This window comes from Botryllus schlosseri, chromosome 1 (genome assembly GCF_051294905.1).
Source record: "Botryllus schlosseri isolate E-star chromosome 1, Bs_hap1, whole genome shotgun sequence".
In the NCBI taxonomy this organism is placed as follows: domain Eukaryota; kingdom Metazoa; phylum Chordata; class Ascidiacea; order Stolidobranchia; family Styelidae; genus Botryllus; species Botryllus schlosseri.
Genome location: NC_137236.1, coordinates 8,854,079 through 8,860,495, shown reverse-complemented (window position 1 = coordinate 8,860,495; position 6,417 = coordinate 8,854,079).

Here is a 6,417-nt window from a genome sequence, read left to right as displayed (position 1 = left end):
ACCCGTTTTACCAAAATTAGTGCTCGGCAAGCCGGTCAAAAATGACCGTCAAATTGCCTGTAGCCAAATGGAATTTGTGACGTGATGCAATTTCACTGAGGCGTGAGATTTGCCTGCGTCGACACCATATGGGACACTATGGTTAATTATTTAGTGCAGAGGTCTCAAACTCAAATGTGCTTGCGGGCCAGTTTTCCAGTTTTACAAGGCCGCGGGCCGCAGCATTTATAGGGGTATTCTATGTCTTTCCAAGTAGGCCTTATTTGGCGGGAATGAATTTTCCTATTGAAAGTGAGACGATCCAGCGGACTGACAGTAAACACACATCGTTAAAATGTGATTTACGTTTGTATCAATTTAGGCCTGGCACGAAAAGAATCATCACATTTATAACTATTTGAATAGAATTCTTGTTGTATACTTGATATACATTAACTATAAGATAAAGACACCATATGGGCGGACAAATGTATGATACCATCATAAAAGCTATCGGGTTATAATTTTCAGCTACTATAAATATTTTGAATCCAACAGATTGATAATAGAGACTGATCTGATATCAAAACATTTTCAAGTTGAGCATTGTAATTCCAATCCAGGATTCGGGTATACTTCTGATAAGTAGGCTATTAATCTCATGGCCAAATATCTTCAGAGCAGAAAAAATATAAATATAATATAAATATATTAATGAATGTGTCCTAATGATTGAAATGTCGGAACGCCGAACGGCCCATTGCTGTTACATCGTTGGAGCGTACCACTACGGTACTCGGTACCTTTAAGTGGCCTTAATAACATGGTTTAGCGACCAAAGATGTAACTAACAGATTGCCAATGCTTGCCATAACTATACTTGCTTCGTTAGCGAAATACCAAGCTGCGACCTTCTGATCTATTACTATTCCCCTGATACGCGATTAGTTTGTTGCGTCCATGGTTCTACCAAATTTACGACATTCCGAGTCACTCCAAGTCCACTCGAGTCATTTTCATTTTGCCATCGAGTTAGCCCGAGTCTGAGTGATTATAACAAAGGTCGACTCGACTCACAAATTTCAGTCTAGAATCGTCTAAGGGTCCGGTTTTGTCATCATGAATTGGAAATGTGGCGAAATAGTGAATGACCACTCAGGGATATCTAGAACTAGATATCCCTGGATCCACTGCATGGTAGCGTTTGCAATTGATGTGATAGTGAAGTTTGATGAATAGTTTAAGGCTTTCGGAGCAACTTAAGAGGGAATTTTCACTTTATAACCTGAAAAGATGTGACACTTATATTTTGTCAAATTAATAAAAATCTAAAATGTCGTCGCGGGCTGCATGCGGCCCGCGGGCCGCGTGTTTGAGACCTCTGATTTAGTGGGTATCAATTATAAAAATAGGTACCGTATATTACAGTGGGTATTCGAAATTGACGATAAAAACCTTTGTATCTCCGAGTAAATGATATGCAGAAAGTATTTATGCGGTGCCTCATTCATATTGTTAAAATGTAGGAAATATTTGATATATATTTTATCTGATCGACGGTCATGCATTTTCGAAGCATTTAGTAGAAGAATGAACATGCTGGGATTGATTCTTCTCTCACTGCCAGTTACTGAAGAACTTGAACATTCGCGGTTACCAAGCATCTTTCTATTCTGCCACCGTGACCGGGGATTTCTACAGCTTCAAACTGCACATTTAGATTGGTCGAAAAATTAATATTGAAATGCAACATAATAAAACGAAAAAAGCGAACGTAGCAATCATATTGGGGTGGTGACACACAAAATATCAAATAAACAAATCACAAAGAAGGCAAATAATACAAAAACACTTGCACTCAAACAATAATTCAGATAATATCCAATGCGCACTGCATTGGAACGCTACAAAATCTTTGAATTCATATTCGAATTATTCGTGGACTGATCAACATAGCAGGAATCGTCGTAATGAAACATGTGTAGTTGCGTGCAGTTTTGAAATTCAGGTGACTAGCTATATGTTCTATACATTAACAAAATGATCTATCTCCGTTCGAATGCTTGCTACTCACGATGCATTCATATATCGAACACACGAACGTAGCAATCATATTGGGGTGGTACCACACAAAATATCAATTAAACAAATCACAAAGAAGGTATATAAAAAAAAAATACACTCAAACAATAGTTCAGATAATATCCGATGCGCAATGCATTGGAACGCTGCAAAATACTTACAATTCATATTAGAATTATTCGTGGACTGATCAACATAGCAGCAATCGTCGTAATGGAACATGTGTAGTCGCATGCAGTTTTGAATTTCAAGTGACATGACTAGCTATGTTTTACACATTAACAAAATGATCTATCTCCGTTCGAATTCTCTGCTACTCACGTTGCATTCAAAGTTTAGGATTTTCATAAATCCAACACAAGTTCAATATGCGTGATCACCTCATTGTCAAGATCGCGAAGGTCAAAAGTCAAGTCATTTTCCACATCAGTCTTGCCGAATGATTGCATGACGATTCGAGATATTTCGAAGAGAGTTTCAATGTTTGTTACTCTTGATAATCTCGATCGCAATCTTAACAACCTGGAACAACAGTTTAGTGGCACAGGAGGAGCCGATGTGGTGTGGGTGGCATTGATTTCCACCGACCCCGTTTCTTTGTATTCCATGATAGGCGTTGTTTTACACTTATTGAAAACCAATTCAGATGTCTCCATTTTCTCATTATCCCTTACTAAATATTTTGATGCCGACTTGTGCTCCAATGTGGATTCATATGCATTCGCGTTTGACGTGTCACCTTTGACAAATCGTTTCTTCGCCGTGCGAACGACAGCCCTGGTACTGAATCGTTCAGATGCAGACATCAACGGGGATGATTTTAACGTTGACACTTCGTAAAGCTGGCTTCGGATATACTTGGGATGGTTTCCTTCTTATGTCAAACGTTTATCCACTGATCATTCTCGTAAGCGAACAAGGCAATTTTCCTGGCAGCAAGGATGTCCTCATCGGGGATCTCGGAATCTTCTCTGCAACATGCCTTTTCACTGAATTGTGAATTCGAATTCAGTGCTTTCCTCTTGCCACTATCGTGTCGAACGAGCGTTCTACCGCTGTCCTGTTCTGGGATCTTGCGTTCCTCCAGACAGGATATGCTGGTATTGTTCAATTTCCTCTTTTTACCGCTGACCTTTTCATTATCGGTAAAATACTTTGTCTCGTGACCACAATTCAGCGGCAGTTTCCTTTTTCGAGAAATATTTGATTCCGCGTTGTCTTGTCTTCGTTGTTTATCGCGAAGTACATGCTCAATTGTATCGGGTATAGAGCTATTAGGCCCATGAGCGATGCCAGCCGTCTGCAGAGCAAGAACCACGATGTCTTCCATCTTGCCTTCTCTTAGTACGTTTCGCTGTATTCACCTCGACAACTTCTCAGTATATGTGAGCCAATCTACATCATGTTAACTTATGACTTTGCAATGACCATCGAGCTTACTTTGATTTTTGTCGAATTCTGTGGCCGCTTTCCATTTGATGCTCATTGAGATAACACCAAGTGCATGTTCTATTTGCTACTTGGTGATTAACTGATATGGCCGGACAAGAATACATTGTTATCTGTCTAGTCTTGCTGTAAGAAAATTTTATGGCGCAATGCGGGACGTGTTATCAATTCGCAATTAATGTTTGCGGTGAAGGAAGTCGATGGAATTATTGAATCTCAATAGCATCCTTATCAGATGATCATGGTTGAGTAATAGAGGAGTGACCAACAACGGAAAGTAGATAATGAAATGTTAATGGGATAAGGTATAAATGTTAGGGTTACCATATTTTGGAATCGGGAAAGCAGGACCCATTTTCAAAATTTTCAAACTTAGAATACCGTACGCAAATACGAAAAAATTAGTAAATTTTCCCCACTTTGAAATCGGTTGACTGAAAATAAGGTCAACTTTCCGTCTCAAACCCCCCACCCAATTACAGTTTTATTTTACATTTATCCGTTGGTTGAGAAAATGTGTTCACTTACGCTCGGACTACGAATTTCTTATTTAGCGTCATTGATGCCCGTTTTAGCTCGAATCTTAGATCTAAAAGCTGTAATGGAGGGCAAATCCCCAAAAATGAGGATATTTGGGCGTCCCCGGGGGACATTTTCAAAAACCTCAGAAAGGAGGAGGACGTATGGAAACCCTAGGATAAGGTGTAAATCAGTTTTCAAATTAATGATTCATTGCTCAGCCAATAATAATAAATTCCATACTTCTTATAACATCAACCATAATAAATCCAGGTAATATCATGATTTTCTTTTGCGGTACTGTTGCCCGATAAGTAATAGATAAATAATAAACAATCTAAACTAGTAGACTATAACTATCTCGCGCGTCATGTATACCTTACTCATTTACAGCTGTATGTAATCAGGGTGTCAAAAGATACTGTATGTTTCTAGAGCATGATATCTGGTCAGATGGCAAATTCCAGCTTTATATACTCGTAGGTTCTGCTCAAGCCTTACTTTTTAGGAAATTTGGCTCCGTGTAAAATCCATAACATCCTACCCCAGCGCCTGGTTGCCAAGCCAGATTTACCTTTATTATGGTCAGCGTTCGTTATTCGCCTCTTATGCGCCATTGATGACTATATTAGAACATATGCAATTGTTACACAATGTCGTTATTGTAAAGAGAAAGTCATCATACGTCAAATGTAGATCTGTGATATTGTAAATCGGCAGCACAGCGAGAAAGATACGTGGAATGTTATGGGCAAATTGAAATAGCGTATTGACAAGCGACTCCAAATTCCGAGTTGAAGATATCATGATGCTATATCTTGCTTTCTTTGATAGTACGAAACTTCCCAAGCGAAAATTGTGAAAAGGCAATATGTCGCAATCACCAAATATAATGTATGTATCAAACCGCAATGGGATGGTGGCTGTTGTAATCGAAAATTGTAATGTATATGTCCATCAACTGTTGTAGTATGATTACTGGGTTGCGTTACTGGTCTGGCTTTTTTGTTAGGGAAAGATTCTCGTCGATAAAAATATCCATTATCCATGCGGCATGACACAAACATCAAGTTTAGTAATGATTTATTGGTCCGATTACCCAATACGGGCTGGTGTATTTATGTTATACGAAGAAAGATAAACATCAGGATCATATTTACAAAGCAAGAAATTATTGAACATAATGATCATTACCGAAAATAAAACAATGACAATTGTCTGCAACAGCACTAATGAAAGTAACGAAACCGATCCGCCACTCCATAAATGTGGATTCCTCCAATCAAAATCTGGAATCCAGATATTCTGATTTGGATTTCTTGATTGTAAATTTGGTTTGAAATTGGTTGTATCTAACACTTGAAGTAGAGCAAGTTCCTCAATCCTCAGTGATAATTTCGACTTTGGTTGATACCGCAGCGGGGAAGTCAGGGCTAACTCTATTCCGTCTCTTCATTGATCTGCACCAAGACGTTACTGTCTTCTGTAACTCTTTCGAACCCAAATAATAAATCAAGGGATTGATGCATTCTGTGATACGCACGACACCATGCGCTGCCAGAGCCACGAGTATTTTCGATCTGTCTACACCCGCTTTCCAGCGATAAATGAAGTAAAATTTGGTTCCGTACTCACAGCAATATCCGATTAAAACAGTGACGGCGATGGCCAAGAGTTGATTGACCGCATTTTTTTCCTTGGCGGAATCGCGATTGCTTGACGGAGATGTTCTATTTGTCAAGAATATGATGAGGCGGGAACGGTATCCAACTATCATCACAATTGGAACGATAACTCCGACCGTTACTGAACACGCTGTCATGAACTTGATTGCTACATGAGTGTCTTTCCTACCTTCACACACGACCCCTTGCGGAGTCACAGCAGATCTAATTGCGAGTGGAAAGGGGATCGAAATGAACGCAGAGAATAGCCACGTTAGAACCACGAGTATTGTGTAGCGTTTTGCATCATCTCCATTACTTCGATTCGGAATTATGGGACCGCCTACTATATTTCGGAATCTCATGTAACTCAGCAACAACACGTGACCTAGTGTTCCAAATGTGGTGTATTGATCGATGGTGATGGTGGCGGAACACAGAAAAGGGGGCAATGTGAAATTTGCCGAACTAATTTGTACGACAACATACAATGGGCTGTTGCAAGCTGACAGTATATCCGAAACACACATCCCGATCAGAATGACGTGGAAGGCGGTTCGTTCCATCTTCAGCAAGATGGCAATCATGGTTGTACTTCCGAGTGTGCCTAGAATCGTCAGGAAGGCAAACAGGACTACTGCGACCGTGTGTTCAATATCGCTGATTTTGGACGCTGCTACGGCTCGGTTCATTCCTTCGGCGCTAAAAGTGCTGTTCATTCTGC